The 19,778-nt window shown below is 45.5% G+C and overlaps 1 protein-coding gene across 3 annotated transcripts in view; it reads left to right on the forward strand.

Annotated features, from left to right (window-relative positions):
* Nucleotides 1–19,778, forward strand: part of LRRC4B (leucine rich repeat containing 4B) — a 171,942-nt gene that overhangs the window by 106,242 nt on the left and 45,922 nt on the right. Inside the window, exon 1 of one of the 3 annotated variants that reach the window (XM_040424034.1) lies at nt 18,043–19,178. The exons of the other annotated variants lie outside the window; for them this stretch is intronic. The gene's annotated coding sequence lies outside the window, so the exon portion shown is untranslated. Of the gene's footprint in view, nt 1–18,042; nt 19,179–19,778 lie in introns of those variants that run through there. 3 annotated transcript variants of the gene reach the window in all.

A 19,778-nucleotide genomic window follows, 5' to 3' on the forward strand; every position in this document is an offset into this window, starting at 1 on the left:
GTATCGATGCTTGGGGCACATCCATACACATGTATACATTAATCATACTTCTAAGGGGGATTATATAAGGGGCCACATATTATCAGGGGCACATCACAAGCTCCTACATTATCAGGGGCACATCACAAGCCCCTACATTATCAGGGGCACATCACAAGCCCCTACATTATCAGGGGACACATATTTCCCACAGGGGCCAGCATGAGCCCCTGGGGATCACCATGGGCAGACGTGCGCAGATGCTGGGCACATCTGCGCACATCGTCCCATGCTGCTATGTCTAATATATGCACATATATACCATACATGCCCGCACGTGTTTGCAGGCATGCATGGATATATATGCATATGTCTCAACCGTTCCTCAACACCCTTATTATTGGCCTGGATTTGACCAGCTTGTTAACCTGTCGTACTGCAGAGTAAAGTTGACTGCTGTTTCTCGCACTATTTTTTCTCTAAATCTTTCTCTTCAAATTCTGCATCCTCTCTCGCTGATTTGAGATCATCTTGTCCAAGTTAATTTTTTCCATCAATTTTATTACGCTCCTTGTAAATTATTTAAGATGGACAGAACTGGCTCTCCTCTCTGCCCTTGACGACTTATGGCTGATGGTTCTTTTCTGCATATATTTTGGGACCTCTCCATTATCCTTGATTTTTGGACAGATTGTATGGAATTTATTCGGCACAACGAGGGTTTGTCTTGAGTACTGAATCCTAAGGTCCCTCTACTTATGTTGAGTAAGGAGCAAGGACAACCTGTAGCATCTAGATCCTAATCAGGAGGGATAATATTGACAAGTTTCATAGGCACTATGAAAATCCATGTGTTTTCTAAGCTTGTACATTGGATGTGACAGGACATCTGGCAAGGAGAGAAAACACAAAAAAGGTAGGTTTTAGTTAAGGACTGGACAGGGTCACTGTAGTATAGTGTGTGTCATTGTGCTGCAGTCATTTCTATCCAGTTAGGCTCTGTTTGCACTGTACATCATTATTTAAAGCTATAGTTCTCATTTTTTTCTTAATGTGCACAAGCCAGCTATCAATGTAAATAAAGAAATCACAATCACAGACATTAATCTACTACAATATTAATCCTGGTGCTCATAGCGTATTGGCAGTCACATTTTTCTGTGTAATAGTTGCACTGTCCAGCTGACATTTTCTTTAAACATATCGCAAAGTTTCCTAAAAAAATAACCTTTGTTGATCACAGACTAGTGTTCCTCACCTGACTTATTATTATTCTTCTGCTCCTGTTTTCTGGTGTAAAAAAGGCCCAATCACCATGTTTGTGAGTTTTTAAACACAGCCGCTAGTTTTCTGAAACACTGCATGCTGGAGTATGCGGCTAATTTATGAAGAGCACATCCTCCGGCACTGCAGGGAATATCAAGACTGGCATAGAAAATGCTGATAAAAATATCTAGTAAACGACAGGGTGGCAGTGGGCAGGGTAATGGAAAACTAAAGATCTAAGCAACATCATCAGCAAGTAAGAATGTGGGTGGCTGAGGTGGAAGCAGCACAATCAGCACCAGCCATAGAGTCAGTAGAAGCAGACCACAGCTCTCCCTTGCTTCTGGTAGGTGATGGATTATTATTGCAGATGAAACAGATGACATGGGAAACTCAATGGCTCACTCATCATCTAAGTCACAGCAGGATGATGTTGATGTTACTTCTGAGTCTGACACTGTGCCATTGAACCAGGGTTCAGCACATTCCTCCTGTTCCACCTCCTTGTGGCCTGAGACAAGCCTTTCATTTCCATCATCTGTATCTTCACTGCCCCCTCCTAGTGGAGCGCTTTCTTTTCTCCTAAGAAGACACAACACCCCAGGTGCTATGGAAGATATTCAAGATAGTCTTTGTGTCGATGAGTTGTCTGAGAACAGTCAGCATTTACACTACCTAGAGAAGTAAGTTTAGTTGAAGGAGAAGGACCTGATAACTGAAATGTATAGTTGTGTTGGTGGTGGTAGTTGAGGCACTTGTGGTCATAGTAGTGGTGGTGATAAGCATTTATGTTTTTTACTTTTAAGAATTCGTCTAAACCCTTTTTGAAACTGTCCACTGTTCCTGCTGTGACCACGTCCTGAGGAAGTCTATTCCACAGATTCACCGTTCTTACAGTAAAGAAGCTTTGACGCTTCTGGAGACTGAACTTTTTCTTCCCCAGTCGGAGGCAGCGCCCCCTTGTCTTTTGAGCACATTTTACATGGAGCAACTTTTTGCCGTATTTTTTGTATGGCCCATTTATATATTTGTACAGGATCATGTCCCCCCTTAGACGTCTCTTCTCAAGACTAAATAAATTTAATTATTTTAATCTTTCTTCATAACTAAGACCCTCCAGGCCTCTAATCAGTTTAGTTGCTCTCCTCTGTACTTTTTCCAGCTGCAGAGCGTCCTTTCTATGGCCTGGTGCCCAGAACTGGACTGCGTATTCCAGATGAAGCCGCACCAGCGCTTTGTAAAGTGGTAATATTACATCCCTGCCCCGCGAGTCCATGCCTCGTTTAATGCATGACAATATCCTGGTGGCCTTTAGAAGCAGCTGATTGACATTGTATGCTGTTATTCAATCTATGATCTACAAGGACACCCAAATCCTTCTCTATAAGTGACTCTCCCAGTGCTACATCACCTAGGACATATGAAGCACAGAGATCATTACTACCAAGATGCAGAACTTTACATTTGTCCACATTGAACCTCATTTGCCAAGTTGATGCCCAATCACTCAGAGTGTTCAAGTCAGCTTGTAGTTTGTGGACATCTTCCATAGACCGTACAGTTCTACACATTTTAGTGTCATCTGCAAAAATAGATATGGTGCTATTAATCCCGTCCTCAATATCATTAATAAATAAATTAAATAATAGAGGAGCCAGCACTGAACCTTGGGGTACACCACTCATAACCTGGGACCCTTCTGAATAGGAATCATTGACCACAACTCTCTGGACACGGTCCTTCGGCCAGTTTTCAATCCAATTACAAACTATACTTTCCAAGCCAATAGACCTTACTTTACTTATTAAGCGTCTATGACGGACAGTGTCAAAAGCCTTTGCAAAATCCAGAAACACTAAATCCACAGCCGCCCCTCTGTCCAGGCTACTACTCACCTCCTCATCAAAACAAATCAGGTCAGTCTGACAACTTCTGTCTTTGGTAAACCCATGTTGGTTATCACTTATAATATTATTTACAGCCACATACTCCTGTATATAGTCCCTTAAGATTGCTTCAAACATTTTTCCCACAACAGAAGTTAAACTAACTGGTCTATAATTACCTGTGGAGGTCCTTGATCCACTTACAATATGCTCTCCCTCTATATTCTCTCAACACTTAATGGACTATCACATGTAACACCTTCGCCTTGAAGGGAATCTGCACCATGACTTTAGTAGTCCATAAGTTTACTTGATTTATGTTTGTATGTAACAATGATTACTATCTGCACATGTATGACCAACATCTTTTTGTCATCTTTTGTGGTAAAGGGAGTGTTTGGTCAGGAACCATTTTTTTTTATTTTCCATATTATTATCTAATCATAACTAATCGGGACATATTGCAGTTTTGAACGGAGTCTCTCAATATGCAGACACTTTCAAAATTGTAGACAGCAGTCGTCTTATTATCATAAGAGGTACCAACTTCTGGCGAGACATCTCTGAAAGTCTAAGAAAAGAATGTTCATGAGCGAGTGGTTATGAAGGAGAAGGCCAATGAGACACTTATTGTAGCTAATTTATCTTCCAATAACTGGAAGACATAAAATGAAAAGGTTGCACCCCAGGGGCCATTGTGCTCAGTGGAACAGAAGAATATTCTTACCTAAGAATTCCATCTGAGATCCGTTGTTTTAGATGGGAAAAAGTTCTCCATGAAGTACTTCTTTTTCCATCTAAAATAACTAGTGTTGAGCGAATCGAAGTCCACGAAGTCGACTTTGATCTGAATTTCAGGATAAATTAGATTGGCCGTGAAGCCAAATTTCCTCGTGCTTTGTGGTAGTGAATCGATTTAACCTGAAATAGTTAAAAAAAAAAAAAAAAATCATACTTACCTGATCCATCTGCTCACAGAGGGCCAGCCCACCGCCATCTTGCTTGAAGATCTCACCCGAAATCTCGTGCATGGTGACGTATGACATTACCACACCGGCTGGCGTGATAATGTCATCTTCAAACAAGATGGTGACAGCCTGCCAGTCGTGAACGAATGGAGCAGGTATGATTTATATATATATTTTTTTTTATTGTACTCACTAGTTTTTATATCAAATGCCGCGATCATGTATGAACGCGGCATCTGAGGGGTACAATGACCAGGGTGGTTGCCGCTCCCTGTCATTGCACCCATGCGCTTCATGACAAAGTAATTCTTTTTGAAGCAAATATTTTTGTAAGTTCGGCAAATCGAATTTTCCAATACTTCGCTTATCTCTAAAAATAACGTCTCTCAGACTGAAACGGCTAAAATGGATGTAAAATGAGCATAACTGAGCATAAAGGATGCTTAAAATACAGGATCCGTTTTGGGTTTTTCTATTCTTCTGACGGATCGGTGATGTGAACCCGGCACACATCAAAAGCTGAGTTCTAGGAACCATTGCTTCTAATATTGGGTAAGTTCCCTTGTTGCTTTGTAGGTCTTTTTGACGATGTCTTCCTGATGCTCAGCTTCCATTAGCCTGTGACCTTTGCAGTTTCCTCCTCTTCTGCTCAGCTACTGCTATCTTTCATCCTCTACCATTTTTTTTCTCCCAGTTCAGTTACCACTATTCTGCAACCTTTGCTGTTCGATCTACCCTCCAGCTCAGCTAGTGCTACCATACAACCTCTTCTGTTCCACCCTTCCTTGATTAAATGCTGCTACCTCATAACCTCTGCTGTTTCATCATCCCCTGCTCAGCTACCTGTCACTAACAAAGAAAATCAGATTTTCCATCCTCCCCTGCTCAGCGACAACACTCGAAAACATCTGCAGTTTCTTGCCCAGGTACCACAATCCTATAACCTATATTACATCAGCCCCTGGTCACCTTTGACTACCCTACATCGTCTGCTAAATCATTCATCCCCTGCAAAAACCACTACCTTTGTTATTTATTTCTTTCCTGTTCATCCACCACTCCCTACAACCTCTGCTGTTCCATCCACCTTGCTCAGCAGCTTCTACTACCCCATAACAGCTGAGAGGTTGGGGCAGAACATATAATAGGGTAGCAGGATGAGGGTGGTTGTTATCCTTCACAGTTGCTAAACCCTCTCCCTTTTTTTCGTGCATGCAGAGAAAGGAGGGCAAAGCCTTTCTTCCCCCAGGGCACACTCGGATATTCGGGCTCCTGCCTGATGGTGGCTGGGGTTCTTTTGATGTTTGTAGTGATGGGACAGGCCGGAGGGCAGATGCAGGGCCGGCGAAAGGCTGATAGAGTCAATGATCAGGCCTGTTTGGTTGTAATAAATAATGTCTCTCTTTACTGATAGACATTAGCAGCAATATGGACAGTTTCAAAGTATATTACAGTGTAGTCTTTTCCCAATAGCTGTGTATAGATAGCAATGATGGTAGTAGTAGTACTCCCTGTCACTCTCTAAATCAACTTTGCAATCTCTCTCCCCAAATAACCACAGACATGGAGATATGTTCTCATTAACTCTTTCTGTAGTTCCCTGTTGCAGGGTGCAGATCTTAGATCCTTATGGCCAGTCCATCTCAAAGTATGGTGGGCACTGAAGCAATATTCCCTTTTCATAGCAGTAAAGTCTTATTGCCATAAACATGCGGTACCTTACTGTCTGAATCTGTCATGTTTTACGTCCCCTCCGGCTGTGTTTACTTTCCCATGTGCATGCTCCAGTGGGCGGGGTTATCTATGCACGCTATCTATCTATGGCTGGCCCCATAGCGCTTCAAACACACGCGGTTGGTTATGCCCCTTCCGCCAGACTTACCAAGCGAGTGGGGACACTGGAACACAGGAGCCCAGCCATACACACGTCTCCAGAACACTATAGTAAGTAAGTTTAATTCCCTATTGATGTAGTCATTTTTGAAATTTAGTATTTTGGATCCTGATTGGTTCCCTTTTTTTTTACATTTCAATTAGGATACCTTTGAGCCCTGCCATAAGCACCTCTCCACATCAGTCTGTTAGCCTCAGCCCCGTGTTCCCTGACGATTCGTAGGGCTGACTCTTAAATTGATGAAATGCTTTGGGACACAGTTTCTTGACCAGGTGATCCCTTGAAGATAGGACACCACCTTAAGGCGAACACTAGGTCATCCGGTTATTGTCTCTTGAAGCCCTCTACATCTAAACATAATAGGGCATTCTAGGGCCTTTTGAATAGGGAAAGGTTCCGGACGGGGCCGCCCCTTTCGGGGCGATGACTCTGTATTAGGTCATTAGGGAATACTAGTCCAAGTAGGGCACTTCAGGGATAGTATTAGATCCCTTACCCCGTCTTTACATCAAGAATCTTTATGTGACAGCAAGTACCCTCGAGCGTAGAAATCCTACAGTCCGCACCGAATCGGTACCTGCCTGTCCTACATCCATATGATGAAATTCAACTGGACCGGTAAGACCTAGCCTTTTTTTTTTACCGGTCTAAAGTAAGATTCTGTCTATGGTAGTTAGTTGTGGTTATTTGTTCTGTTAGTGGAACCTTTATGTAAGTCTTGCCTGGGTATTGTAGTCGGCTCTTGGCCAGCACATTGGGCTTCTGTTGAGGTCTTATTGTTTGTTTGTCTATGTAGGGGCCCACACTCTAGTTGTACTTAAAAGTTAAGTTTTAATATACGTTACTGCCCCTTCCCTTTAATTTTAGTTTTCTAATCTGTGCAGTACTCTGGAAGAGGCACCAATGGACATCTCTCTCAGACAGGCGATCTCTCTCAGTTTGTTTTAACCGGACTTTTGCCTCAGGCTCAGTGACAATGTCATACTGAATTGTGGAAGTGCGTCCGGGGGTGTCTGAGAACACATCAGTGTTCCTGCTGACGAACTCCCTGGCCTCCTGAGTCTGTTTAGAGGAGACGCTGTCAGCAATCTTCACTGTGGCAACCACTTTCCTTGCATCAGACCGAGGGGACGGAACCTCTTTCCCTAGATAACTCGGCCGTGGGCTGTCGTCAGTACCGGTCTCCCTTTCTTTCCAAGGTTTGAGTAAATTCACATAGTACACCTGCTCCGGCTTTTGCAGCCCTGGCTGGTGTACCTTGTAGTTTACCTTTCCAACTTTTTCAATTACTTCGTAGGGTCCCTGCCACCTAGCCACGAACTTACTGTCCAGGGTCGGTACCAGAACCAAAACCCGATCTCCCGGGATAAAGATCCGGACCCGGGCCTGCCCGTTATAGACCCGACTTTGAGTTCGCTGAGCTGCCTTCATATGCTCTCTTACAACCACGGTTTCCATACGTTCCTGCATCTGGGTGACGTATTCAATAATACTTTTATATGGGGTGGGTTGTTGCGCCCACGCCTCTTTGGCTATGTCCAACAGACCACGCGGATGTCTGCCATATAGCAGTTCGAAGGGCGAGAACCCAGTAGAGGCCTGGGGCACCTCTCGCACTGTGAACATAAGATAGAGCAGAAGGAGGTCCCAGTCCTTCCCATTGTTAGACACCACTCTTTTTAACATGTTTTTTAATGTTTGGTTAAACCTTTCTACCAGGCCGTCAGTTTGATGTAGCGGTTTGATGTGCAGCAACTTACAGAGTTCCCTCATGACCTTAGACATAAAAGGGGTCCCCTAGTCAGTCAGAACCTCTTTAGGTAGCTAGCCCCACTATGAAAAACATCTCCATTAACTCTTTAGCTATAAGTTTGGCCGATGTATGTCGCAGGGGCACCGCCTCCGGATACCGAGTGGCATAATCTAGGACGACCAAGATATGTTGGTGTCCTCTAGCGGACTTAGGTACTGGACCTATGAGGTCCATAGCGATTCACTCAAACGGTACCTCGATGATCGGGAGAGGTACTAAGGGACTGCGGAAAGGTGCTGGGGGCTAGTTGTTTGGCAGGTCGGGCAATACTTGCAAAACTCATCGACCTCTTTAAACACACTGGGCCATTAAAACTGTTGTCCTGTGTTTTCTGCATTCCCAGATGACCCCCGAGAACATGTTGGTGGGCTAACACGAGTTTTGCGATAAGCCTGGGGCACCACCAACTGTTCAATATGTTCACTCCGCAGCTGGCTTACCCGATACAGCATATTCTTATGAACCACAAAATGGGGAAATATCGACTTGGCCCCAGGTTGTTGTGGTTCACCATCAATTATTACCTCATTCTCCTAGGCTCGGGATAGGGTTGGGTCCCGGTGTTGTGCTGTACCAAAATTTTCCCCGGAGACGTTGAGGTCTGCCAACTCAGGACCCGGTGGCAAGTCCTCCACATCTCCCACAATTACACTCAGCGGGGTTGTCTCCCCCTCTTCCACCTAAGTGGCGGTCACCCCTACTGCTAGCCCTTCGTCCTCAGGTTCCTAGGGTTCTGGCCTTCCTCCTGAACAAGGCCAATTTTCTGGGTTTACCCCTGACTCACGGGTATCATAACTCTCACAACCGGCCATAGGGCCGGGAAGCCCGGAAAGTCTCTCCCTATTATGAGTTTATAGAGTAGATTTGTGGCGACTGCCACCTTGTGGGTCCACCTGCCGGCTACCGTGGTTAAAGACACCAGCATGGTGGGATAGTCTTTTAAGTCTCCATGGATGCACATCACCCGACTTTCTGGCCAGTATACTCAGTGGACCACACTAGGGTAGCCCTTACTAGGGTCACCAGGCTCCCTGAGTCCAGCAGCACTTCCACTTGAGTGTCTCCCACTTCCACCTGGCACATGTGGTCTAGAGATTCAGGGGTACCTGTTGCACATAGTTTTCTGGCATAAAGCGACTGACGATAACCACAATTAGTGTCCATGGGCTCAACCCGATGAGGACAGTCAGCCCTTACATGACCAGGCTCCTGACACTGCCAGCAGACTAACGGAGCCAGGCCCATAGTGGGTACATCCCAGGTGATTTTTATTGGCTTAAATCTCCGGGCATGGGCTGGAGATTTCCGGGGATTCAATACCCCCTCCCAAAAGAACCCCCCTGTAGATTCTTAGTAGCCTCATAACGTTCCACCAGGTCCTCCATCTCCAGGGCATTGCCAGGAGACACCTGGCCGATCCAGTGCTGGAGAGGGGGTGGCAAAGCCCTCCAGAACATATCAGCTAATAGTCGATCCAGTATAGCCGTGGGACTCAGCACATCAGGCTGTATCCACTTTCGCAAGAGGTGAAATAAGTCATAATACTGGGGTCTCATGGGCTCAGCCGGGTTAAACCCCCACTGATGTACCCGCTGGGCCCGAACCAACACATTCACCCCCAGTCTTGGCAGAATCTAACCCTTTACTTTCTGGTAGTTGGCCACTTGATCATCTGGCAAGTCGAAATACACCCACTGAGAATCGGATGCCAGGAATGGAGCGATAACCTCAGCCCACTGGTCTCGGGGTAGTTTCACCCGTGTGGCCACCTTCTCGTACATCGCCAGGTAGGTTTCGACATCATCTAAGGGTGTCATCTTGGGTATCGCCGCACGGACCGCTTTCCGGACATCATGGACGCTTTGGGATGTTCCTGCCGTCTGTATAGCCATCACATGTTGTAACAGCAGCTGGTTTGTTTCTTGATGCTGCCTGTTAGCCTCCCGTTGTTGCAGTTTCTTTTCTTGCTGCTGCTGGTTAGCCTCCACAAGAGCCTTCATTATGGCCTCCATTTTGTCGAAGGTCACGGGTTGAAATTTAGCAGGTTTAATGCAAGACATACAACCGTGCACGTAGCAAAAATGAAAAACATCAATACTGGCGATCACGCCTGCCTCACTGCGTTTGCACGCATCCTCCACAAATTGTGGGGCTTTGCTCTGGTAGATAGGGTAAGCGGACGCAGTGCAGAGGCAAAAGGCAAGTTCTTAATGCAAAACTTCTGTGTTTTTTAACACTTGAGGCAAATGCGCAAAACAATGCGTGAATTTGCAGTCTTGGTGTTTACTTCACACACAATGGAAAGTACATCTTGGTGTTACTTCACACAAATTGGAAAGTTCATATAAGACAAGTCACCTTGATGTCAGTTCTGCCTCTAGCAGTCCACGGCAGGCTTTAGGGGGCCTGTTTCCTCAGCCCATGGATCTCAGCCCTCCAACCTGCACCAAACCTCAAATCCCAACACAGAAATTCTGCTGCTGAGCCCAGCTCCCTTTTTAAGGACAGCCAGGCAAATCAGCCCAGCAGCACACGCTGGGAGGAAAATACCTGTTTTCCCAGACCATTTCCTTCACTGTGTCACACTTTCCACTGCACTGATCACCAGGGAGCAATAGCCTGAAGGAGTACACAGTGACACAACACCTCCTCGGGGGCTTGCTGCAAATAGGATAATATGGGTCCTCCTCCCTCACTCCCAGGGCTGGCATAGTGATGTGGGGGCCGGCAGATTTAAGGTGTGGTTTCCTTGATGGTGAGGTGTGAAATAGCAGACAGGTGACAAGAGTGCAGTAGAACAAGGTTACCTGAAAGTCTTTATTTTAACAACAGATGTAGAACACTTCCACAAAAGATGGAGGCAAAAATGTTAGCAGTAGTGCACTTACATGTCAATTTCCCACATATCAATCCAGCTGGAAGATCACGCAAATCCAATTTCTTTTACAATGTCTGCAATTCATAACTGTATACAACTGCAATACAAGCTGCCAACTTTTAGGAAAGAGTGGCCGGGAGCCAAAAATACCCTAACTAGTGCTGTGAGGTCTATTAGCCATAGACGTGTGTTACACTCACCTGAATCCTTGTACTCCCTCCTCAGGTGCTCAACAATTTCAGTTGTTCTTCTGCTGCATATGCAGCAACCACCTGAAGAGTGCAGAGTATGGGAGTGGTAGTGGTCCTGATGAGTTGTGTGTCATGGTGTACTCCATTAGGTCATTGCTTTTTGGGGATCGGTGCAATGGAAAGGTGGTTTGAACAATCAGGTCAAAAGGCTGGCTCTAGCTTTGTTAGAAAGAGATTGTCGTAGATTACATTATGTCAGATTTATTTTTATTTTTTTACATTTTATCATGGGATAACATTTATCATTTGTGTTTCTTTTTGTATCAGTTTTACGTCTGTTTTTGCCTTGTGTGTCTGAACCAAATTTTTTAAATGGTGCGCCTTAATAATATATTTGGCGTGAGTGCCATGTGGTTTACACCTATAAGTGTAAAAGTAGACCAGGGGTGCCATAATGTGCCATAATTCAGGTCTAATCTTACTTTTAGCTCTTAAACATAGACCACATAGAAAAGTGTTGAGGAACACAGAATGTCGCAAAAATAGACCAAATGTCGCAGAAAACAGCACAGCTGTCATTACTTGCGACTTTTTAAAACCACAAAACAAATGTATCTGATTTGATAGATGTCTCTTATAATATCATATATCTCTACTAGATTTCTGGAGATGGGTCATTGATCCAGGAATTTTTTCTCTGTGGCAGATTTGGAATAGAGACAAACTTCATAGTTTCTGCCCTCCCTTGGATTGATACTATAACATAATGGGTTAAAACTGATGGGTTTAACTATGTTTCCTTGAAAATCCCAGATTCAAAAAAAATGAATTGGAGTCCACTGATGCCAAATGTGTACATACTGTATTTTCACCCTATAAGACGCACTTCCCCCCCCCAAAAGTGTGTGGGGGGGGGTGTCAGTGCGTCTTATAGCGTGAATACTAATGAGCCCTTCCATTATGGAAGCGCTCATTAATACAGCAGGACCAGGGAGCACTGAATGCAGCGCTCCTTGTGCTGGCTCTGTACTCACCACAGGAAGAGCGCTGGATCTCAAGAGCGGCGGCGCAGTCTGGCGCAGGAAAGGTGAGTTGATATATTTTTTTTGATCTGAGGTCTGATTAACATTGGAATTCTGATCTCAGGTCTGTTTGAGGGCCTGATTAACATTGAGGGCATGATCTGAGGTCTAATTGTGGGTCTGAGCTGTGGTCTAATTAATACTTTGGGTCTGATCTGGGGTCTGATTTGCGGTCTGAGCTGAGGTCTAATTAGCATTGGGTTTAATCTGAAGTCTGATTGGGGGCCTAAACTGAGGTCTATAAGTAATTTTATCTGAGGTCTGTTTGGGGGTCTAATTAACATTGGTGGTCTGATCTGAGTATTAACATCGGGGGTCTAATTGGGGCTCTAAGCTGAGGTCTGATTAACATTGGGGGTCTAATTGGTCTATTTTCCTAGGTGTGTCTTATGGACAGGTGCGTCTTATAGGGTGAAAAAATATGGTAATTAGGTGGAGAGGCACAACTTTTCTGGTAGAGTCATCAAGGAGACATAAGTGATAAGGGTACATTATAATGATTAGCTTTCCCCACTGAAAACCTGTGAACAGATTTCAGATTGCCCATAATTAATACCATCTGAGTTAAAAAAAAAAAATGTACCTGTCCCCCTAAATCTTTGTAAGAGCAACATCATATACTGGGAATCAAAAGCAAGCAGTTTGGTATTCGTCTGTTCTACTGCTGCCACGAGATTTATGGTTCAACATTCATTATCCAGTTCGTCTGGGTAATGGGCAAGACAAACCCAGACTGATCAGCATAAACCTGCCTGGGGATAAATGTATGCAACCGACCAGATAAAATTTTAGCATGTAGTTGGAAGTCAGCATTGAGCTGTGAAATAGGACAGTGCAGTAATTCTTGTCCAGGCTTTGAGATTAAGAAGATATGTGGTTTCAGCATTTTCCTGACCATGAGGAACCTGACACACTTGAAATAAACAGTCCCAGTTGGGAATGAAAGGGGTTTTCCAAGATTTATAAATTCTTGGCCCAGAGCAGGGGACTATCTAAAATAAAGGAAAACCCCCTTATTCTCCTATTATAACTTTAGTCTCTCAAGCCCTGGGCTCCAGTCCCAGACGATCCTGTCCCTCCTAGTTTGGCAGTAATAACGTCTCGTCTATCATTTTTGACGATCACTGCTGCCAGTCAGTAGCCTCAGTGGTCACATTTACATGAAAGACACATGACTGCTGAAGCCAGTGATTGGTTGCAGTGGTCACATGAAAGATGGATGTCATGATCCAGCAAAGATCAGAGTGAGCACAGCACAAATAAAAGCCGAGTAAAGTGTTGTTCCTTTATTTTGGACAGCCCCCTGCTCTGGGCCAAAAATCATGGAAAACTCCTTTAAGAATGGGGAAAACTTCTTATGAAACTGACCAGTAAGACCATGCGGGCCTGGTTCTCCTCAGATCTTTAATACTAGATTTAACTTCATTTTAATGTGTTGCCAGAGGACCTCTATCTTCATAACTTCTATCATAATTTGTTTGACAAAGTACCACAGTACCGATGTTCTATCTATTCACAGGATTCTAAGCACCTAGACACCTAGACATTTCTTTAAGAAGAAGTTTTAGAATTTACAGATGCAATGTATTAGTCATGCCGAGATTGTAAAATCAGCAGTGACATATAAAGGCATGAGTAAAGGAATCACATTAAAAGGTTCTCCAAATTGTCCCTTGACAATAAGCTTATCACAACGTGTTCCTTTGCTGGGATACCCACTGATTAGCTGTAATTTGTAGGGGAATCTGCGAGTAACTGCTGAGATTTTTTTCACGCGCCACCACTGAGGAAATAAAGTATCACACAGAGTCCTTTCAAATCAATGGGTTTGGTGGTAGAAAAGCAGGAAAGGACCTGTAAAATTTCTCTCCACTCTCTCCTTATATTAAAGGGGCTTTCTGAGTGTTTTATACTGATGGCCTATCCTCAGGATAGGTCATCAGTATCTGAAAACTGGGGGTCCAACTCCAGGCACCCACTGCTGATCAGCTGCCTGACGAACGCCCACCTCCATGCAGCATAACCTAGGCCAGTGACGTCACGTTCATTAATCACATTGCTAGGCAGAGTTCAGTCCCATTCAAGTGAATGGGGCTGAGCTGCAATACAAAGCATCGCTGCTATCCAATGGATGGAGCCATGCTTGTTAAGTTTTGAAGAGGTCGCAGTGCTCCATGGAGAGCCGAGGTCTCTTCGATCAGCTGATTGGCGATGGTGCCGGGAGTTGGACTCCCACTGATCAGATACCGATGAGCTATGCTATCTGATGCCTATCCTCAGAATAGGTCATCAATATCAGATTAGTGGAGGTATGACTCTGACCCTGTTGCGTCTTCCTTGACAAGTGACGTAACATGCATTGGTCCAGGGTTGAACTGGCACATCAGAGTACTAGAGGATCCTCCTGTGGACCCCAGCTCTAAGACAATAATGGGCCCCTTATAATACAGTACACCTAGGGTCTAGCAGAAGATAATTTGGTACTGAACTTGGATCCAATAACTGCCCGTCATCCTATTAAACTTCATAGTTCTCAATTTTAAAACAACAAAAATTACTTAACGTGCATATAAACAGAGGGTGGGTCCTCAGAATCATTTCCTCTAGTGGGCCCAAAGAATTTCAGTCAGACACTGCATCGGTCACAAGGCCTTTCTGGGGATCAGTCTTATTTAAAAGAATGGGATTGAGATGCGACACCAAGCACAGCCGCTATACAATGTATGACGCTGTGTTTGGTGACCTGTGAAATGCTACAAACCCTTCAAACAGCTGATCGGCAGGGGTGCAGCCGGGGGTGTAGGTATAGGGAAAGCAGCTGCTTTGGAGCCCAAAATCAGAAGGGGCCCACCCAGGAGGAGGACTAAAAGATTAATTGTCAGGGCCCCCTCAGCACTATTATAAAATGACATTATATACAGAGATACTGTAGGAAGTGGACTGAGTGGCTGCCGGGCCTCGTCTCAGAGAGCCATCTTGACTAGCCACAGGGAAGAGGAGGTTGCGAAGAAGTTGCTGGGGTGGGGGCACCATTCAAAAATTAGCTGTGGGGCCCAGTCACTTCTAGTTATGCCTCTGGCGTGAACCAATCAGAAAATGATGACCTGTCCTGAGGACTGGGAACCCTTTTAACTCAGAATTTCCTACATAGGGTATATGAAAATGGGTTTCTTAACCAGATAACCAGGGGCGGACTGGGAACTTAAAGTGGCTCTGTAATAAAAAAAAAAATAATCTAAAATTGGCCCCATGTTATAGGAGGGTCTAAAGCAGCGGTGGGGAACCATTTTGCTGCCAAGGGCCATTTGGATATTTGTAACATCATTCGGGGGCCATACAAAATTCTCAATAAAAATTTTTTACTGCTGTATTTGGTCAAACATATAATTGACTTAGGGATAAGTTACAGAAATTGCACTTCAATTAAAATAATCTAGAGGGCTGTATTTTTGCAGCACAAAATAGCGCCTGCACTATATATATACAGTATATTACATACAATACAGGCGCCATATTGACCACACATAGCAGTCTAATTTTTAAGTTCAGAATGTTACTTATTTGACATTAATGGCAGGAAGCTAAACCCAGGGGGTCCAGAGAGGGGTTCACCCAGCTTTCACTCTCCCTGCCTCTTTCTTCGCAACTGTCCCTGCCTTTGTCCCTTTCTCAGCAAAATATCTGCCCCCACCTCCATCAGCCTGAAATCAGCCTCCTATCAGACCCCCCAGGCCTACATCAGCCTCAGATCAGACTCCCATCAGACCTCTAAGCCTCAGATTAGACCCCAATCAGACATTTCCTAGCTTCAGATCAGACTCCCATCAGACCCCCAGCCTCAGACCAGACCCGGATCAGACGCCCAGCCTCAGATCAGCCCCCATCAGACCCCCCAGGGTCAGATCAGCCCCTATAAGACCCCCCAGCCTCAGATCAGACCTTCATAATACCCTCCCTAGCCTCAGATCAGCCCCCATCAGACCCTCCCCAGCCTCAGATCAGCCCCCATCAGCCCCCCTAGTCTCAGATCAGACCCCTATCAACCCCCAGCCTCAGATCAGACACCCCCAGCCTCAGATCAGACCCTCCCAAGCCTCAGATCAGACCCCCATCAGACCCTCCCCACCCTCCTTTAGCCTCAGATCAGCCCCAATCAGACATCAGATCAGATACTGTATTTAAGATAAACAAATAAACTTACCTCTCCAGCTCCGTACGGCGCTGCCTCTTGGCAGATTCACTTACCCTCCCTGTTCTTCTTCCTGCCGCACTATATTGTCACCTCACACCGCACAGCGTCAGGTCATAGTGCACGTCTACGTGCACTGCGTCCTGACGCTGGATGTGTCAGGACACAGTGTGGGGCTGAAAGAAGACCAGGGAAGGTGAGGACAGCCAGTGCAGTGCTGTTCTCACCTTCCTGTGCCTCCCGTATGCTAATGACCGCTTCCATAATGGAAGGGGTCATAAGCATTTTCACATTATGTTCTGGCAGGGGGCCGGGGGCCACATGAAATGATACCGTGGGCCGCATACGGCCCTCGGGCCGGAGGTTCCCCACCCCTGGTCTAAAGTGACAGAAGCCAGGGTCATAAATACCTTAGTACAGAACATAATAACGCCCCAGCAGAACTAAATACCACAATGCAGCACAAAATGCAGTTACAGATACAGTATTTAACTATATCACAGTCCTGAGGATGGCAATACTTTTGAACGCAGAAAGGGACATGCCGCCAGCCAGGTGCATAAGTACCAGATGCTCCTAGCATTAATTGAGGCTGATAGCAGCAGATCAGACTGGCGGCCATGAGGAGGGCTCGGCAGCCCCCTGGGCATCGGCCCTCCAGGAAATTTCCCTGTAGGGTTTATGGCCAGTCCTCCCCTGCAGATGACCAATAATCAGATGCTTACTAAAGAGTGAGGGAGCTCGATGAGAACCTGAAATCCTTCACTATTCCAGGCAAATTCAGTAACCCCGATAATGTTCCCCCAGAGATGAGATCCAATGCTTGATCTGGGATAAGGGAAATCATGAGGCTTCCTTAACCTAAAGGGGACATTCTGAAGAAGAGGTCTAACTGTGGCTAATTCTAGCTACTGGGATAGGGCAAGAATGGAGAAGGGCTAGGAACAGTAAGAAGAAATGAAGCCTACAGCTAAAGGGAAAATTGAATTGGATGCCCATGAAGAAGAAAGAATAATGCAAAGATAATTTTCAAAATGTTTATGAGGTCCTGGGGGGAACTTAGGGAAGAGAAGCAGCCACAGGGCTAAATCCAAAGAAATCCAGCTGTTGGGCAGACGCACCAGCAGCATGATAAGGAAGGAGCACCCTGATGCTCCATCGGTGAAGGAGCCTATTACTGCTGGGAATACACATAAATGTTTTGGAATGCAATAGATGTAAAGATTTGGATGTACATGCAAATGTAATGAGATTTTTATGCACCTCTCATCAAAGAGTGAGCCTATCGATAAGAAAGTCGAAAGCAGCTTTTATGCACAGCGGTTGCTGATGATGCCACAACAAAAGTCTGAGAAGACAAACCCATTGCAGAGCAGAGAGAGATACCGAAGGGCTCAGGTCCGGATGGCACTTTTAATGGGCCAGTATGGGAATGTCACAACATGGAGATGAGTCCTAGCTTTCATGGGGTGTAAGAGACACCAGTAATACCTGGATGGGTAAACCCCCTGAAGACTTCAAGAAGAATCAAGGCTACTGCTCACTTCTGTATTTTGGACCTAATTTGGAGTATACCTTCTGTCCTTGATGCTTATGTCTATATGGTTTATTTTGAGGAGAATTTTGATCTTTTTTTCTCGAACACCCCACTTTCCATGGCTGCTATTTCAGGTTTGCACCTTTTTGAGTTAACCATTCTACGGCTTTGCATCATCACCAGCATATTCCATGCCCACCGTTTTCCCCTGTCTTCTCCCTCTCTTTCCATGTATAGATCTCCCACTAAACATGTCATCTCTTGCATCAGCCCCCGCCTCCCCGGTAGGAGGAACAAGGTCTGTACCACAGAGAGGTATTCGATCCCTTTTTCTCTCACAGCCCATTTCTGCACCTCATCTTCATGAATCATAACATGACAACCAATCAGAATTATGCCTACCGGAGAAGGCTAATTAGATAATTGGATTTAATTTGTTCACCGAAGTGCACAGAAAGAGGCAAAAAAAACAAAACCTTGGCACATCTGAGGGTAAGGTGTCGTTTTATAGTCCCCGGGGCCTATTCTGAAAGATACCGGGGGTATCCTGCGGATAAAAAAGACAGCCATCAGACCTCCCTGTCAGGACTGGAAGGGACTTTTTGAGGAGGAGATTGGAAGATTACATCTACTGTGGTGGGGAGGCAGGTAGCGGCAAGCATCTTCTATTCATTTTGTACTAAGCAAATCTTGGTGGTGGTGGTGGTGGTGGTGGGGGGAGTACGGGGTTGGGAACGATGTGCTTCTCCAACAAGATGGAATCCTAGTGCAGCTGCACAGACAAATGGCTCTGAGAGAAAAACAAGAGGACAGTGGCAGAGAGAAGGATGGAGGGGAAGGCGAACTGTGAGAGGTTCCCTGCACTGCTGTGTGACTAGAAACCATAATTACATCACAAAGGAGAAATTATTTCACTCGGAAAACAGAGCTGCCAGGGGGGTGGGCTGGAAGCAGCACATATACACACAGTGACTGTGAGTCCAGAGTGGGGAGGGGGAGTATCGCCTGCAGCTTGCAGGGCAGCAGGAGAACAGACCCATCCACCACAAGTGAGACATTTCTTCGCCTTGTTAGCCTGGTCACTGGCAGCTCCAGGATGCAACGCATGGGACATCTTCTTACCCTGAGTCCATCCACCTCTAGACGGGTGCAGAGCTCAGCGATGGCCAGGGTATCTGCATCTCCCCGCCATGGGCCCTGCAGCTGCTAAGAAGAGATTTGTGCCTCCTCATCTGCAGCATTATTTCTTCTGACTCCGAAGAATTAAGGACAAGACGCAATATTTTGTTCATCCACATTCATTCTTAAGACTGAGTATTTTTTTTTTTTTTATTATAATTTTTTTTTTTTTACTGAATTTTCTTTTTATTTTCTCTGGAGCCAAAAAGGGGGGAGTTTTGGTCGTGATTAAATCCCCTCAGAGATGCAGGAGGGAGGAGGTGGAGGAGGAGGCGAGAGGAGCATTTCAAAGGATGTGAGCCAGACCTGGAGATGGGTGAGTGGTAACCATAGAAATGGTTCCAGTGGAGAGAACAGACAAGGGGGCGATGGGGACAAGTTTCTCCTGTTTGTATTCATTGCTCTGGTGCCTGATTCTGCTGCATTCGGCCCTGCAGCCTGTATTCTGGGTGATGCGGAGGATGATGGTCTCCGTAGTGGTGCTATTCATCACTTTACACGTTCACTCTCACCGCGCGCCGTCCGTGGCTTGCGGTCATATTGATGGATGTGACCACGTTAGTCCTTTAGCCTTTGCAATAACCTGTTCCATACCGTAAGGCTAGAAGTGTATTCTGCATTGAATGAATCTAATCCCAGACACAGGCCATCCCTGGACCCCCTAAGCGTGTCTCCTTCCATCCAGCCATTAACCCATTGCTTGTACAGAAGCAGGCCATGGCTGCGCTGCATTAACCTGCACATTGCCAATTAGGTCATCATCTGCGCTGCATTCATCTTGCGCTCTGCCCACATGTGACTACAAATCCTGCTCACAGCTGCAATAACCTTTTACTCTCCAGGAGAAGAAGCGCTGCAGCTGCCATGGGCTTAGAGGTTCTGGCTGCTTCCCTCCCACGCTGCATCTTCATCCTCC

The sequence above is a fragment of the Bufo bufo genome, chromosome 1 (genome assembly GCF_905171765.1).
Source record: "Bufo bufo chromosome 1, aBufBuf1.1, whole genome shotgun sequence".
Classification (NCBI taxonomy): Eukaryota; Metazoa; Chordata; class Amphibia; order Anura; family Bufonidae; genus Bufo; species Bufo bufo.